An 18074-nucleotide genomic window follows, 5' to 3' on the forward strand; every position below is an offset into this window, starting at 1 on the left:
CAGGACTAATGAGGGGAAGTGAATTTTATTTTCCAATGCCAGGTCATCTTAGGACGTAAGTTGAAGCTAGCTCAGGCCCTTGAGCCCAGAAACATGTTCAGCAGAGCTGACAGCTTGGGAATGCCCAAGGTGACCATGCCTCCCGCCATGGTGACTGTGACCACTCTGATGGAGACTAGAGCGGTGCTTTCACTTCACACAGACTTATCACACACAGGGGGTCAATTCACATTGTAGCACATAGACACACAGCATCCAAACCCATACGTGTTCCTCAAACCCACAGCAACACGCTTTGCACATACATGCACATTGATACAGTAGCCATATATAAATCCCTGCACACACACACCCGGGCACAGAACGAATCACAGATACACTGCCAGCCAGCCAAGGCAGCGCATTCAGACACAGCCTCCCACCCTATGATACTTCCATGTTTACAGCAGTGCCACGACTCTAGGGGATGTGGTGTCCTCGGAGAACAGTGCCCCGTGGAGTTGTGCGGTGCAGTGCCTGGCCATTCACATTCACGTTTTTTTTACCCACCTGCAGAGCCTTGCACACTCTTACTCAGTCCCTGTTTTATACACTCGTGTATAGTTCCATACACTTGCTGATGCTTGCACACTTAGGCCTGTACCCGGCTACACACTCACGTATGTTCTTGGCCACGCAGACACAGATGGGCCACTCATCCATCTCACACACTCAGGCCCTGTGCCAGTCAGCGCAGGCAAGGCTGTACTGCATAGCACACAGCCCCCAGATCTCAGTGGTTTAGCACAACCAAATGAGCAGTTGCTCATGCTGCATGCTGGTTGGCAGGGGTCTCTGCTTCATGTGGCCAACTGCTGGAGGCTTCTCATCCACATGCACGTCCTCAGTTACTGAGGCCAGAATGTGGTGAATCACGCACTGGCTGTTAGAGCTCTTCCCCGGAGGTCACTTCCACCCACACGGCATTGGCTAAAGGAAGTCCCAGGGCCACACTGGGGAAGTAGAGTCTTATCCTGAGCCCAAGAGAGAACTGGAAAATTTGTGAACACTTCTACCAGCTGCCACAGTCTGTTTCACATTTGAAGAGATACTCACAGATGCAGGTCCACACACACAGACACACATACACACACACACACTCTCACACAGACACACTTTATTTCTTCCCTTACGGACTAGTCTTTGGGATCTAATCCCCTCCATGGGACGGGACAGGAGGGATTTGCCTCCAGAACTCCTTTGTCTCATCGTATGTCTGAGGGCTCTCCCACCCCCTTCAGAGCTGGGGGGTCCCAGGGTAACAAGTTTCCAAGCCAGAGCTATCGTCAGAGCTGAGAAAACAGCACACACGCCTTCTCTGCCCCCAGAGTGGGCGATATTTTTCCATAGACACTGGGGAAGAATAGTAATAGGCATTGAGAGATCTCCGTATTGGCCGAGAACCTTCCTCATCTCAGCAGCTGCATTGGAAGAGGAGCCCGGAGGGGAGAAGGCAGTTCCAGAGAGAGCCCAGTCCTCTCCACCCGCGCGTCCTCTCTCGTTGCCACCAGGACCCTCTCTTTCCCCTCTCACGGCCCACCCCCCTCCTCCTCTGACTACTTGAATATTCCGAGGCAGGAAACTCATGAATATTTATAAGGGCCTGGCAGTGAGGGAGATAAAAAAAAAAAACATTTGGAATTTATGAACCAGGATCCGTCTATAAATAACAGGCCTGTGACTGGCGGGGCTCTTCCCTCACCCACCACATTCCTTCGGCTTCAGCTCCAGCCCCATCCAAGCCTCCCAGAGCTGTCCCTCCCCCCTTCACACACACACACACATGCACACACACAGAGCTTGGCTGTGGATGCATGAATCCTTGTCGTCCTGTGCGCTGTCACACACACTTTCCCAACAGCTGAGCACACACACATTTCCACCTGTCTGGGATCTGGTCCCCTGACTCCCTTCCACACACAGACATTCACATGCAAAATTTGCCTGAACATGTCCAGGCAGCCTCCTCTGGTGTTAGCGTCCGGACAGATCCAGGCATTCGGGCTCAGACCAGCAGACAAAACTCAGAATCCCATACAGTCACACACACACATCCAAAGAGATGCCTGTGGACTACTCTTGGACCCACCATGCATGGCACTTCCCTTGGCGGGTCTCAGTGTCCTCATCTCTGTGGGGGTTGCTGAGAGTCCCTGCCTCATAGGGTGTTGGGCAAATTTTTTTTTTTTGCCCGTCGCATGTGGCATGTGGGATCTTAGTTCCCTGAGCAGGGATCAAACCTGCACTCCCTCCATTGGAATTGTAGTCTTAACCACTGGACCTCCGGAGAAGTCCTGCTATGCAATTTCTTTTTTTGGATAGGAAAGTAGGATTTATTGGTGGGCATGAGTAGGTGGCTCGGTGGTAAAGAATCCACCTGCAATGCAGGAGACGTGGGTTCCAACCTGAGATGAGGCTGACCCTGTTTAGTCTCCTCTCCCTGACCAACTGCAGTGGGTGGAAAAAGAAGACATTAATGCCCAGTGGGGCTTCCCCAGTGGCTCAGCGGCAAATAATCTGCCTACAGTGTAGGAGACGCAGGAGATGCGGGTTCGATCCCTGGGCTAGGAAGATCCCCTGGAGGAGGGCATGGCAACCCACTCCAGTATTCTTGCCTGGAGAATCCCATGGACAGAGGAACCTGACAGGCATCAGGTCGCAAAGAGCTGGACATGACTGAAGCGACTTAGCACACATGCATGAGTAAGGTGGGGACAGCACCCAGGCTCTCATGAGCACAGGGCCCACCATTTGTCCAGGGGCCCATGATTAAGGATGTATTTGACCCCGCAGCCATCTGGAATGAGCCACTTTTGTGCCACCATGTTTCCAGGTTCATCCATGTTAAACTTAGTAAATCCTCACTTCTTGGAGATGTAGATCTTCTGACAGCTAGGGAACTTGAACTTGGCCCTGCGGAGGGCCTCAATCAAACACTCCTTGTTCTGCAGCTCAGTGCGGATGGACATTATGACCTGCCCAGTGTAGACCCTCACCACTGTGCCCTGGGGCTTTCAAAGGCACTTCACACACCTGTCTGGAGGCTAGACTGGGACTAGCATGCCATTCATGAATGTCCACTGGAAAGGACTGTCTCCAGGGTCCCTTAGGGCAACCTGTATAGACAACAGCCTGCCTACACTACCAAGGGGGCTGCTGTTTGCATCCATTGAACACTGGGCCCCCATGGGGAAAAGAGAACAGTTGGATTAATTGGCTGCAAATATGCACATTTTTTAAAGTAACCGGTGAATACCTGTGGTATGCAAGGTACTTATTCTAGGCGCTGGTGATATAGCAGTGAACACAAACAGGTGAAGACCGCTGCCTGACATACCAGAAAAGAAGAAAGATAACACACAAAATTAATGCATAAATGATGTGGTGTGTTGGAAGCTGATAAAGCCAAGAAGGAAATGGGTGGTGCTGAAACATTTGTTGTTCTGGCAGGGGCGAGGTGTGGGGGGCTGTCAAGGAGGCCTCTTGAACGAATGACGTTAAATAAAGGAAATGGAAGGACATTTTCCAGGCAGGGGGAATAGTGGGTGCAAAACTTGATGTAGAAGAAGCGTGCCTGGGGTGTCGCAGGAACAGTGAGGAGGCCTGTGAGGCTGGAACAGTGAGTGAGGGGAGCATATAGGAGGTGAGGGCAGAGGGGTGACAGGGGCAGATTATGCAAGGCCTTGTGGGCTGTGGGAGAACTCGCTATTTACAAGCGAGGGTGGGAGTCATAGAGGCTTCCGTTCAGACGGAGAATATGATCTGACTTGTGCTTGTAGGTGGCCTCTTGCTGCTGCAGGGGGAAAGCACTGTGGGTGGTGAGAGTGGGACCCAGGGGACCAGCGCAGAGGTGACTGCACTAAGATGTCCATCCAGAGAGCAAAAAGTGCATAGATTCTGAGCGCAGAGAGGTAAAAGGAAAAGATGGGCTTCCCAGGTGGCGCTAGTGATAAAGAACCTGCCTGCCAATGCAGAAGATGCAAGAGACTCAGGTTCGATCCCTGGGTTGGGGAGATCCCCTGGAGGAGGGCATGGCAACCCACTCCAGTATTCTTGCCTGGAGAATCCCATGGGCAGAGGAGCCTGGAAGGCTACAGTCCGTAGGGTTGCACAGAGTCAGATGTGACTGAAGCGACTTAGCATACACACACGCAAGAGAAAGAGACGTTTAAAGTTGTTTCTAAATGAATGCATTTAAAGGATTCATTCTTTAATTCCAGAAATGTTTATTGAGCAGCTACTGGGTTCCAGGCCCTGTTCTGGCTTGCAGATACAGCAACGCACAAAGCAATAAGCATCCTTTGGATGCTGTCCTTGGAACGCTGACAGTATCACAGGGGAGACAGACAAGAAACAAGATAAATTTTAATGTAGGGTCAAGGGGCAGTACATTTTATGCAATAAAATGCAGCAGAGCAAGCCTTGGAAAGTGATAAGGACTGCACATTGTAGGCTGGGTGGACTGGGCAGAATTGGGGATTCATTTTGAAGCAAGAGCTGTTCTTGGGATTAGCTGATGGATGGCCTGTGTAGGTGGAAATGACAGAACCTGGTGCCTGGGTGTGAAGATGAGCTTTGAAGAGACACTCACATACATAAATGCCCTCTCCTGTTGAATGTTCATTGTTTCTCCCCATCTTAGGTTGGGTTTGTGAGAAGCAGAACCCAAGACGGGGATTTGGAGTACATGACTAATTGTGAGTAGGGGGAGGGGTGAAGAGAAGTGGGACCAGGAAAGGGGACTCAGGTACACTGGCCTGATCCACGCGGATAGGGGGAGCCCTGGAATGTAAATTGCATTGCTGAGGGGTGGGCTTTGGCATCAATCAACCATTGGCTGCTCCTGGGGGTGGAGGAAGCCTCTGAGGCATCTCAGGCATGTGGTAGCTCCTGAAAGCCAAGGGCAGGTCTCCAGAGAAGGTCAGCGGTCCTAGCTCTGAGCTTCCACTCTCAGCATCTGTGGGGCGGGTGTGCCCTCTTATAAGGAGATCTGGGCAGAGCCCCAAGAACATCTACACCCCCAGGCTCTAACAAAGAGGGTCACGGGAACACCAGGCATTTATGCCAATCACAGCGCAGATGTCTGACACCAGAATCCGTTCTCAGCTCTCTTGGGATGAAAATCAGGCCAACTTGGCACCGGGGCTCCCCTGACACAGCTGAGATCTTTTCTGGATTCATTAACTGCCAGAGGCTCAGCCCTCTGCTTCTCAGACTTGCCTAGGAATTGCAGAAGGGAGCTGTGGAGGAAGAGATACAGTCCGGAAGCAGTTCTGAATAGCTCACCTCATTCTCCCGTGGTCCTAGAGGAAGGCACTGCCATCACGCCCATTTGACAGATGTGGAAACGGTTGCACAGAGAAGTTGAATCACTTGCCAAGGTCACATAGATAGAAACTGGAGGAGCCAGGATCTGAACTCAGGTCTTCATGGTCTGGGATCTTTGTGCTTCTGAGACACATTCAACTGCCTTAGACCCCGTGTGTATTAGTTGCTCAGTCTCCAGGCAGGGATATTGGAGTGGATTACCATCCCCTTCTCCAGGGGATCTTCCTGACCATGGGATCGAACCCAGGTCTCTTGCACTACAGGCAGATTCTTTACTATCTGAGCTACCAGGGAAGTGCACCTTAGACCCCATGTGTGTGTGCTCTATGCTAAGTTGCTTCAGTCGTGTCTGACTCTTTGCAATCCCAAGGACTGTAGCCCACTAGGCTCCTCTGTCCATAGGATTATCCAGACAAGAATACTGGAGTGGGTTGCCATTTCCTTCTCCAGTGGATCTTCCTGACCCAGGGATCGAACTCGTGTCTTTGGCATCTCCTGCATTGGCAGGTGGGTTCTTTGCCACTAGCATTTCCTGGGAAGCCCTTAGACCCCATGACCCCTTCGAAACCGGAAATCCCTGAGAGAATAGAACAGAGCGTGTGTGGAGGGTGGGAGATAAGGAGGTCACCTGGAGGACTCAGAGTAGGTAGGAGACATTCATTCGTTCATTCACTGGTGTCCTGATGATGCCTGCCTATCTGTCCAGCATGTGCTGGTATTGGGGCCACGGCGGAGAAGAGCACCTACTTCTGCCCTTTTAGAGTTCACAGCCTGAAAGGGCACTCAGACACTCACCCAGGCAAGAAAAACTGAGATATAAGACCCTTGTAAGAACGGAGAGGTGGGGACTTTGGAGACACACACAGAGGGGACCTTGACCTGTCTGCAGAGATGGGGAGGCTTTTCAGGAGCGGTAATGTTTCAGAGGTGGCCTTCCCAGGTGGTAAAGAATCTGCCTGCCAATGCAAGGGATGCGAGTTGATCCCTGAGTCAGGAAGATCCCCTGGAGAAGGAAACAGCAACCACTCCAGTATTCTTGCCTGGGAAATCCCATGGACAGAGAAGCCCGGCAGGCTACAGTCCATGGGGCCGAAAAAGTCAGACATGACTTAGAGACTAAACAACAACCGTGTTTATCTGAACCCTGAAGGATGCAGAGAGTTTGGACAGTCCTGGAGTAGCTGGTAGATGGCAGAGTAGAAACACCAGCCTCTCTATAGCGCCACAGAATTTGGTTTGTAATTCCAGCTCTACTACTTAATTTACAGAGCAAGCAGCACCACCTCAGGGTCTTAAAAATTATTGTACAAATGTTTATTGAGCACCTGTGAAGTGAAAGTTGCTCAGTCGTGTCTGACTCTTTGCGACCCATAGACTATACAGTCAATGGAATTCTCCAGGCCAGAATACTAGAGTGGGTAGCCCGTTCCCTTCTCCAGGGGATCTGCCCATCCCAGGGATTGAACCCAGGTCTCCCACATTGCAGGTGGGTTCTTTACCAGCTGATTGCCACCAGGGAAGCCTAAGAATACTGGAGTGGGTAGCCTATCCCTTCTCTAGGGGATCTTCCCAACCCAGGAATTGAACCAGGGTCTCCTGCATTGCAGGCAGATTCTTTACTAACTGAGCTATGAGGGTTATTGAGCACCTACTATGTGCCAAGTGCTTTTCTAGGCACTGGGAACATGGTAGTGACCAGGACATAAGGTCCTTGTATTTGTATACTTCTTCCCTAGTGGTTCGTACACTACACCAGCCAACAAATACAGTTTGATATCTGCTGTGACAAATGCCAGGCAGAGAGTTGGGGACTGAGAAAGTCTGACCTTCATAGTTAAGAGTCACCTGAGTTTAATGTGGCTGATAAGGGACTAGTCTCCAAAATTTACAAACAGCTTATGATGCTTAACAGCATCAAAACAAACAGCCCACTCAGAAAATGGGCAGGAGATCTGAACAGACATTTCTCCAAAGAGGACATCCAGATGGCCAACAGGCACATGACAATATGTTCAACATTGCTGGTTATTCGAGAAATGCAAACCAAAATTACAATGAGATATCACCTCACACCAGCCAGAATGGCTGTCATCAGAAAATCCATAAAGAGCAAATGCTGGAGAGGGTGCGGAGAGAGGGGAACCCTCCTTCCCTGTTGGTGGGAATGGAAACTGGTACAGCCACTATGGAGGTTCCTTATAAAACTGAAAGTAGAGCTACCAATGACCCTGCAATCCCATTCCTGGGCATATTCCAGAGAAACACATGATCTGACAGGATACACGCATCCCAGTGTTCACTGCATTGGCTGTTTACAATAGCCAAGACATAGAAGCAACCTAAATGTCCATGGACAGAGGAATGGATAAAGAAGGTGTGGTGTGTGTATGCGCGCGCGCATGTTTATATATAATGAAATATTACTCAGCCATTAAAAAGAATAAAATAATGCCATTTGCAGCAACACTGATGGACCTAGAGAGTGTCATACTAAATGAAGTAACTCAGACAAAGGAGAAATATCATGACATCTCTTATATGTGGAATCTATAAAGAAATGGTACAAATGAATTTACTTGCAAAACAGAAAGAGACTCACAGACTTAAAAAATGAACGTACGGTTGCTGGGGGGAATGGATAGTTAGGGAGTTTGGGAAGGTTTTGTACCACTGCTATGTTCAAACGGATAACCAACAAATACCTATTGTATAGTACATGGGACTCTGCTCAGTGTTATGTGCCAGCCTGGATGGGAGGTTTAGGGAAGAATGGATACATGTATATATATGCTGCGTCCCTTCACTGTTGACCTGAAACTACCACAACGTTGTTAATCAGTTATACCCCAATACAAAATTTAAAGTTTGAAGAAAAAAAAGTCACCTAAGTTTAAAAGTCACCTCCTTGGGGAATTTCCCAGTGGCCCAGTGGTTAAGACTCTGTGCTTTCATTGCCAAGGGCGTGGATTTGATCCCTGGTTGGGGAATTAAGAGTCTGCATGCTGCATGGTGTGGTCAATAAAATAAAATAAAAGGAAAATTCAAGGAAAAAAAAATTAAAAAAATCACCTCCTCAAGGAAGCTGTCCCTGATTACCTCCCTTAAAGAAGAATCACTGTTCCTTCAAAGACTTATTATTGTGAGGCATAAAATGGGAGAGTTGACCAGAGCAGAATTTAGAGAGAGGCAGCCTGGGCCCTGAATTTGGTACCCTTACCTTGCTCTTGGTATCTGAGGGAAATTGACCCCTGAAAACTACATTTTCCATGTTCCTTTGCTCACTGGTTTTCTGTTTGATTTGGCCAACGGGAAGCTGGGGTAGGAGTTGTAGGTGGGAGGAAGAGAGAAGTCAGGGGATTTCTGTCCCTGTTTCTTAGCCGCAGGCAGTGATCTTGTGTCCCCTTTTTGGGTCCAGCTCTAGTAACCCCCTTTGCCCTGCCAATCTTTCAGCTTATTACAATTGCTATTCTTCTGATCACTTTACCTTCCCCACCTCCCTCATCCAGCCCTTCTGGGTCCTTGGCACCACACTCCCCATATTATATTTTCTCCATGGAACCATCTAGTGTGACTACTGTCTCCCAACAGACTGATGGCATGTCAGGTTCTGCTACTTTCCTCCCTGACTTTCCTTCCTTTGACTTAGGACACCCCCTACATCCCACAACTGTTGTGAGATGAGAGGGGATAACCCTGTCAGGGGGTGACCTTCCATAGTTCTGTTTTTTCAATATTGCTTTGTTTTTGCTGTGATTACTTTTAGGATTATCTTTAATTTATGGCAAGGGATGTGTGTGTGTATGCTTAGTTGTGTCCAACTCTTTGCAACCCCAAGGACTGTAGCCCACCAGGCTCCTCTATCCAGGGAATTTTCCAGGCAAGAATACTGGAATGGGTTGCTATTCCCTACTTCAGGGAGTCTTTCCCACCAAGGGATCGAACCCAAGTCTCTTGCATCTCCTACATTGACAGGCGGATTCTTTACCACTTCACCACTTGGGAAGTCCCCCGCCTTTTTAAAATTAATTAATTTGGCTGCACTGGGTTGCAGGATCTTTCATTGTAGCACATGGATTCTCTACTTGTGATGAGTACACTCAGTAATTGCATGGGCTCAATTGCTCTTAGTTCTGAGATCAGGGATCAAACCCATGTCCCCTGCATTGCAATGCAGATTCTTAACCACTGGACCTCCAGGGAAGTCTCCTTCCACAGTTCTTATCACTCATGGTTTGAAGCTCTGTGTGCTGCTCACCTCCACTACAATCCTAAGATGTGGGTGCTGCTGTTGGCCCTGTTTTAAAGATGGGAAACTGAGGCAGAGTGAGGTTTCAAGTTGCTTACTGAAGGTCACATGGCTAAGAGGTGACTCTGGGAATTTCCTCAGGCATAGACGTGCATCCATAATGCCTCCCAGGTGGCTCTAGTGGTAAAGGATCTGCCTGCCAATGGAGATGCAAAAGACTCGGGTTCATTTCTGGGTTGGGAAGATGCTATGGGGAAGGAAATGGCCACCCACTCCAATATTCTTACCTGGAGAGTCCCATGGATAGAGGAGCCTGGCAGGCTACAGTCCATAGTGTCGAAAACAGGTGGACACGACTGAAGTGACTTAGCATGCATGCAGGCACATGGATGGCACTTGGCAAGGCTGATGATAATGTTAACCATTCCATGAGACCGGATCTCTGGTGAGTGCAAGTGATGCTGAAACTTCACTTTGGATGGACATAGGAGCCAGCGGCCACAATGTATGCTGATTGAAGGTCCTTCTGAGGCCCGCCACCTGGCAGAACAATTCCCGGGCTCCTCTGGCTCCTGTCCCAGCCCTGGAGGAGAGGGGACAAAGGGCCTCTCTATAGCAGCTTTGGCTGGGAGCAGCTGCTTCGTGCTTAGCCAGGATCGATTTCCCTTCAAGTGGCCCATTCTCGCTAACAAAGGGCTCCGGTGACCCTGGTGGCCAGCACTGCCTCCTCCCCTTACTGAGCGGAGGATGTGCCTCGTGGCTGGGGCTGTTTTCTCTGGGATCTGTTTCTTTGAAAGCTCTGGAAAACTCCAAAGCAGGGGCTGAGTCAGCCCCCTGATGTGCTCAGTTGAATCTTGCTGGTGATTTTTCTGCCTTTCTGTCTCACCCTGGCTGATCCACCCTCAACGATCTTCCTGACCAGACCTTTTCCCTGCTCACACGTGGTTATGGGCTGAACAGTTCTCCCCCTCCTCCCTCACTGCAAACAGATTCATATGTTTGTTTTGTTTGTGGCTGTGCTGGATCTTTGTGCCTGACGGCTTTCTCTAGTTGCGGTGTTCAGGGTTCTCATTGTGGTGACTTCTCTTGTTGTGGAGCGCAGGCTCAGTAATTGCCCCTTGGCATGTGAAACCTTCCTGGACTAGGGATTGAACCTGTGTCCCCTGCATTGGCCAGTAGATTCTTAATCCCTGGACCACCAAGGACATCCCACATCAGTACTCTTCTTAGTGCTGTAGTACAAGTGGGGAAATGCAGGCCCAGAGTGGTTAAGTCATTTGCCCAAGGTCACACAGCAGAGCTGAGAGTGGAACTCAGGAACCTGGCTGCAGAGTTGGCACCTTAAATGACCATGCTCTGTTGCCTCACCTTGGCTGGGGGAATTGAATGCCCATCTTTGAAACACTGGAATATGTATCCAAGGTGTAACCAAATGATCAAAGCTTTGGACCCCAAATTAACTTGCCACCCCCAGAGGCACCCATGGAGCCTCTGGAAGTCAGTTTCAGACAGTGCTGATGCTTGGCTGTCCCTGTGAGTTATTTAGCCAGCATATCATCACCTCCTGACTGCACTGTCCAGCCTTCAAGGCCTCACTCCCTTCATCCCTTGCCCAGGAGCCTCATAGCGAATGCCTCCATTTTGTGCCAGGGCGTCCCTGGCTCCTTGCGTGAAATTCCTGAGCCAGCCACGGCAGATCAATTTCCCCCATGACGACCTTTTCCACGCACTGCCGCATTGATTTCAGGAATTCAACCTCAGCCAATGGGCCCATCCCCCACAGCGGGGGCTGTTGGCGGCAAATTTATGCCCAGGCCAGAAATTGAATTCCTGTAAGTCAGGAGAAGTGTCGGAGAAGCTCACCCAGGCTCATTTTTACTTCTGACAAACTTCGGGTGAGAGATTAAACCTGGCTCGGTGTCTTTCAGCTGCAGGGACCATGGTTGCGGAGTTGGTTGGGAGGAGCAAGATGATCTCGACGTGTACATTTTTCTTCCATTCCCTGGCTTCACCTTGGCCTCCCAGAGCTGAGAAATAAAAAAACAGCCAGACTTCCAATGCCTGCCTGGCTAAAGGGCATTCCCATTTCTGACTAACAAATGTTAAAAAGGGGCACGCTGTGTGTACCCAAAGGCAGGTCTCTTGGTCCCCATGGCAAATATTGAGCCATTCAGAGGGATGGGAAATAAAACTTCTAATTCATTTCTGGGTTTCCCAGGTGGCTCAGTGGTAAAGAATCTACCTGCCAATGCAGGAGACACAGGTTCAATCCCTGGGTTAGGAAGATCCCCTGGAGAAGGAAATGGCAACCCAGTCCAGAATTCTTGCCTGGGAAATCCCATGGACAGAGGAGGCTGGCGGGCTGCAGTCCATGGGGTCAAAAAAGAGACACTAAATTTAGCGACTAAACAACAACAATAACAATTCGTCTCCATCACCAGCCATGCCACTTTTTGACCAGGTCCTGAGGCTGCTTCAGCCTCGGCAAACTTTGCAAGGTTCTTCTAATTAAGCTTCCTCGGGCTATGACAGAGAGGACATCAAAATGTGGATAATTCCATAGTTCCCTCACCCCTCCACTCCACCCCTGCCTGAAGGCTGGGGAGGGAGAAACAGAGAAATCAAATGATAGCACTGGCAAGGAAGAAACCCCCGTCTTGCTAGAAAGATCTCTCTCACTTGCCTTTAAAAATGAGACATCTGATGCAGACGTAGCCACTTCCCTTTGGTACAAAAGCCCCTAAATATTAAAGAAATGAATCCTTGATGTCTACAAAGAAAGGATCAAAAACAAACCTTTCTGAGAGGAGAAGAGCTTTTATTTCTCTGTGAACTTTTCTAGATCCAGCCTCTGGCAGGAATGCCTGTGGAACATAGAGTGCGGAGGATGAAGAAATAAAGGACTGTCATTCATGTGTTCACTCATTCAGGAAGAGTCTGTGCAGCAGCTGCTGTGTGCTAGGCATCAGACTGGGAGCCAGGGAAACCTCAGGCAGAAATCAGAACCTGGTTCCTGCCCCTTCAAAGCCTGTGGGACCTGCTACAGAATCTCTGATCAGTAGTCCTCAAAACTGCCAAGGTCATGAAAAGCGAGGAAAGATGGAGAAACTCTGACAGACCAGAGATTAAGGGGGTGCTACAACTAAATGCAATGTGGGATCCTGGATGGGAGTCTGAACCAGAAAAGGGACATGAGTGGAAAAACTGGTGTGTGTGTGCTCAGTCGTGTCTGACTCTTTGTGACCCCGTGGACTGTAGCTCGACAGGCTCCTCTGTCCATGGGATTCTCCAGGCAAGAATACTGCAGTGGGTTGCTGCTTCCTTCTCCAGGGGATCTTCCTGACCCAGGGATCAAACCTGGGTCTCCTGCATCGTAGGCAGATTCTTTGTTGTCTGAGCCACCAGGGTACCCCTGGAAAAACTGGAGGAATCTGAGTAAAGTCTGGAGTTTAATGAGTGATGCACCTGAACTGGTTTCTTAGTTGTGACAAATGTCCCATGGATATGTAATAGGTTAACAACAAGGGAAATTGGGTGAGGGGTGTATGTAAGCCCTCTCTTTACAACTTTTTTGTAAATCTAAAATCCTTCCAATACAGAAAGTTTATTTTTAAAAAGTCAGCAGGAAGGACTTCCCTGGTGATCCAGTGGTTAAGACTCCACTCTTCCAATGCAGAGGGCAAGGGTTTGATCTCTGGTCAGGGAACTAAGAGCCCACATGCCTCACAGTGTGAGTGCGTGCTAAATCGCTTCAGTTGTGTCCGACTCTGCGACCCCATGAACTGTAGCCTGCCAGGCTTCTCTGTCCAAGGAATTCTCCAGGCAAGAATACTGTTGTGGGTTGCCATTCCCTCCTCCAGGCAATCTTCCCAACCCAGGGTTCGAACCCATATTTCTTACATCTCCTGCACTGGTGGGTTCTTTACCACTTGTGCCACCTGAGAAGCCTGAATAAAATAAAATAATATATAAAAAATAAACAGTCATCAGGGGACATAAGACAGTTCCAGAACAGTGCTGTTTCCATTTGTTGTTTTTCAGTCATTCAGTCATGTCTGACTCTTTGTGACCCCATGGACTGCAGCACCCCAGGCTTCCCTGTCCATCACCAACTCCCAGAGCCTGCTCAAACTCGTGTCCATTGGGTCGATGATGCCATCCAACCATCTCATCCGCTGTCGCCCCCTTCTCCTCCCGCCTTCAATCTTTCACAGCACCAGGGTCTTTCCTATGAACTGACATAAAAACTCCCACTGACTGGGCATTCACAATGTACCACACATTGTGACTAACTCTTGACATGTACTAATTCGTCATTTTGACAAGAATTTTGAGAAGCCTGGCCATTAGGATCCCAACTTTTAGATGAGGAAACAGAGGGGTGAAAAAGGCACAGAGGGGTTAAGCTACTTGCCCAAGGTCACACAGGAAAGAGTACATAAGAATTGGGGCTGAAACATCCTGTCCTGATGACCTCTATAGCCGTTCTGTTCATGCACAGGTATTTAGTGAGCAGCTAAGGTATCTTAGAGGCTAGTAAGAGAAACAGAACTCTTTTAGGGCTTTCAGTGATCTTAATTCAAGCAATTGGTTTAGTTTTTTTGTTTATTTTTTGGCTGCTTGGCATGCAGGATCTTAGTTCCATGACTAGGGATTGAACCTGCGTCCCCTGCATTGGCAGCTCGGAGTCTTAACCACTAGACCACCAGGGATGTCTCTTTCCATCCCATCTCTGCTGACAGCATGTGTATCTCCAGCCAAACCCTCTCTCTTCCTCACCCCAACTACCTAACTTGGCATTTCCACGTGGAGGTGGTCAGAGTCCCGTGGACTCTGTCTTTATTTTTAATTTTTTTGGTTTTGCTGAGCAACATGCAGGATCTTGGTTACCAGACCAGGGATCAAACCTGTGCTCCTTGCAGTGGAAGCTCAGAATCTCAACCACTGGGCCACCAGGGAAGTCACAGGCTGTGCCTGTAAAACACAAGAATCTGCTCATTTTCTGTCTCCATTCCATCTGCCCTGGAGCAAGCTCTCACACCAGAATGACTGGCGTAAGCAGCATGTTCAAAGGCCCTGGGGTGATAAAGAGCTCAGGGGGCGCTGGGGATCTGAAAGGAAGATGGTAAGACTCAGGAGACTCAAGTGAAAGTCTGTTTCCTCCCAGAGGGGTCTTAAATGGGGTGTTCTTTAGGGCTGGAGACAGAGAAGAACTTGTCCTCTATCGAAGCAAGCTGGTATGAAGACTGGAGTGGCCCTTGTATGGTAGCCTGGATGCAGAGCTCTGCCCGTAAACCCTACTCTTGGGGCTATCCATGGGGATTCGAGGTGATTCCCACAGTCTGGGCCACACTCCAAGGGAATGGACTGTGTTTGTAAATTTTTGCACAAGGCAAGCCCTCTCCACACCTTCCCTGGACCCCAAGGAGGGCAGTCAGTCAAACTCAGAGACCTGTGTCTCTTTTCATCTCTCTCAAGAAAGTCTGTTCCATTCATTATTGGCCCCCATTGGCACTGTAACGGCAGAGCCTAGGGTCCAGGAATATGTGTTTGGACTGGGGCCCAGGGGGCACTGGGGGGTCTTCTGCCATGGCTTGGGTGGCTTCAGAGCGGAAGAGGTTGGTGTGCCAGCCTGAATAGCCTCTCAGGGCAAGATGGGTAATCTGCATTGGAAGGATATGAAAGAATAAATGAGTCAGGGGCTTCCCTGGTGGCTCAGTGGTAAAGAATCCGCCTGCCAGTGTGGGAGATACAGGTTCGATCCCTGATCTGGGAAGATCCTACATGCCTTGGAGCAAGTAAGTCTGGGAGCCACAGCTACTGAAGCCTGCATGTCTTAGAGCCCGTGCTCTGCAAGAAGAGAAGCCACCACAATGGGGAGCCTGCACACCTCAGATAGAGAGTAGCCCCTGCTTGCTGCAACTATAGAAAAGCCCACCCAGCAATGAAGACCCAGCACAGCCAAAAATAAATAAATAAGATTATATTTAAAAAAAAGAATAAATGAATTGGGAATTCCTGCTGGTCCAGTGGTTGAGACTTGGCATTTTCACTGTTGAGGGCCAGGATTCCATCCCTGGTGGGGGAACTAAGATCCCGAAAGCTAAGTGGTGCGGCAAAAAAAAAAGAATAAGTGAATGAATTTATAGCCGCCCCCCTCCCCACATCCCATCCCAGCCCCTCCCCCGGGCACAGGCTCTCACCAGCCAGGCCCCAGCTGCTCAGACTGAGGGAGACCCTGGTTCTCCATCTCAGCACAGGTGAGCTGATGTCTTCTTTAAAGCCTGTCAAGCTTATCACTCAGGGGGGATTTGCCCAATACTGCTAGGTTTGACAGGGGCAGCCTGCTATTATCTCAAGCCCTCCAGAGGGACTCAGGACCCGTCAAGGCTGAGACGAGGCAGACAAGCATGTCCCTGATCATTCATCATGGCCCTGCTGCCATCCCCAGAGTCAGAGGGGAGCCGCGGCCGCCTCCGTGCCTGTCTCAGCCAATCTGCCGTTTGATCTCAGCCAGTCCCTCCCTGGAAGAGATGGCAGCCCATTCGGTGGCGGAGGGGAAATGCATGGTGGGTCTGTGAGGACATTTGCTCTCTGACTCACCAGCCCGTCAGCGTCTAGTTACTCAGTATTGATCATGCCAGGGCCGGGGAGTCAGCAACGACCAAGCGGACAGAACTCCCTATCTCCATGGTATTTTCTGTCTGAGAACAAAGGTAGGCTTTGAGCCAGTGGTCACACCCAAGAGGTCCCGGTGGCCATTGTTTTTATCATTATTATTTTATTTTGAAAGGATCAGATTTTATTTATTTTTTGCTGTGCTGGGTCTTTGTTGCTGCTTGGGCAAGCTCTAGTTGCAGCTTCTCACTGCAGTGACTTCTCTTATTGCGGTGCATAGGGCTCGAAGGCTTCAGTTGTGCTCCTGGGCTCTGGAGCACAGGCTCAGTAGTTGTGGCACAGGAGTTTAGTTGCTCGTGGCATGTGGGATAAAATCCCTAATCAGGGATGGAATCTGTGTTTCCCGCATTGGCAAGCAGATTCTTTGCCACTGAGCCACCAAGGTAGGTAGGTGATGTCGCTCAGTCGTGTCCGACTCTTTGTGACCCCATGGACTGTAGCCTACCAGGCTTCTCCGTCCATGGGATTCTCCAGGCAAGAATACTGGAGTGGGTTACCGTTTCCTTCTGAGCCACCAAGGAAGCCCCTAATTCCTTTGTTTTTCTTTTATTCCCCCATATTTATTTGTTTGGCCTCATTGAGTCTTAGTTGCCCTGTGGTATGTGGGATCTTAGTTCCCCAGCCCGGGATCGAAACCAAGTTCCCCGCATTGCAAGATGGATTCTTAACCTCTGGACCAAGAGGGAAGTGCGCCCGAGTGGCCATTGTGATCAGGGCTTGAAGGAGGACCGGGGAGCTGCAGTGTGGTGACGAGGGCTGTGAAGACAGATGGCTGTGTTCTAATCTCAACTCATCAAAGGCGAGTAATGACAGTCCCGTGAGAACTCCATCAGTTAAAGAATTCAGAGTGCCTAGAACAGTGCTTGACATGCACTAAGAAGAAACAAGTATTAGGGGAAACAAAGGCACAGGATGCCTGAGAGGCAGGTGGCATGGGGAAGGGACAGTGGAGGCTGCTTTTGGAGAGACATTTACGCCTGAGCCCTAATGGGGAAGGGTTAGCCTAGCCATGAGATGGGGCAAAATTAAAGATCGTTTTTTCTTTTCCAATTTCTTGGCCATGCTGCATGTCACGCGGGTTCTCAGTTCCCCGACCAGTGGTCCAACCCATACGTCCTGCAGTGAAAGCTCAGAGTCATTACAGAGCTCAGAGTCTTGCAGGGATCTCCCCGGCAAGAGTTCTTTTTTAACAAATTTAAAATTTATTTTTTAATTGAAGGGTAATTGCCTTACAGAATTGTGTTGGTTTCTGCCAAATATCAACATGAATCAGCCATAGGGTATGATTCCCTCCCTCTTGAACCTCCCTCCCACCTCCCTCCCCATCCCACCCCTCTAGGTTGTTAGAGCTCTGGTTTGAAGCAGGATGTATGGAAAGATTAACATGGAAACTTACATTACCATATATAAAATAGATAGCCAATAGGAATTTGCTGTATGACTCGGGCAAGAGTTTTGATGGCAGAGGGTCAAGTCAGTGGACGGGTTGTGGGGGAAAGCATGATGTATTTGGGTCCCCAACCTCGGGAATCTCATGCCTGATGATCTGAGATGGAGCTGATGTAATGATAGAAATAAAGTGCATAGTAAGTGAAGTGCGTTTGAATCATCCTGAAACCATCCCTCCCACCCTGCCTGGTCCGTGGAAAAATTGTCTTCCACGAAACCAAAAAGGTTGGGGACCACTGGCCAGAAGATAGGCCACAGAGAACAGGGTTGTGCGAACCTTGTTGGTTGCCTGTTACTCTGAAGCAGGACTCCTTTTCACCAAATCACGTCAAGG

General features: G+C 49.4%; 1 protein-coding gene and 1 non-coding gene across 2 annotated transcripts in view; one reads left to right on the forward strand and one right to left on the reverse strand.

Moving 5' to 3' along the window:
* The window catches only part of OLFM2 (olfactomedin 2), a 75744-nt gene that overhangs the window by 41015 nt on the left and 16655 nt on the right, over positions 1 to 18074 (forward strand). The window lies entirely within an intron of this gene.
* LOC129559652 (small nucleolar RNA SNORA70) lies at positions 3128 to 3262 on the reverse strand. Its single transcript, XR_008686599.2, has one exon. It is a non-coding gene; the product is annotated as a small nucleolar RNA SNORA70 (small nucleolar RNA).

The sequence above is a fragment of the Moschus berezovskii genome, chromosome 8, assembly GCF_049115385.1.
Source record: "Moschus berezovskii isolate FMDL1 chromosome 8, NW_MosBer_1.0, whole genome shotgun sequence".
Classification (NCBI taxonomy): domain Eukaryota; kingdom Metazoa; phylum Chordata; class Mammalia; order Artiodactyla; family Moschidae; genus Moschus; species Moschus berezovskii.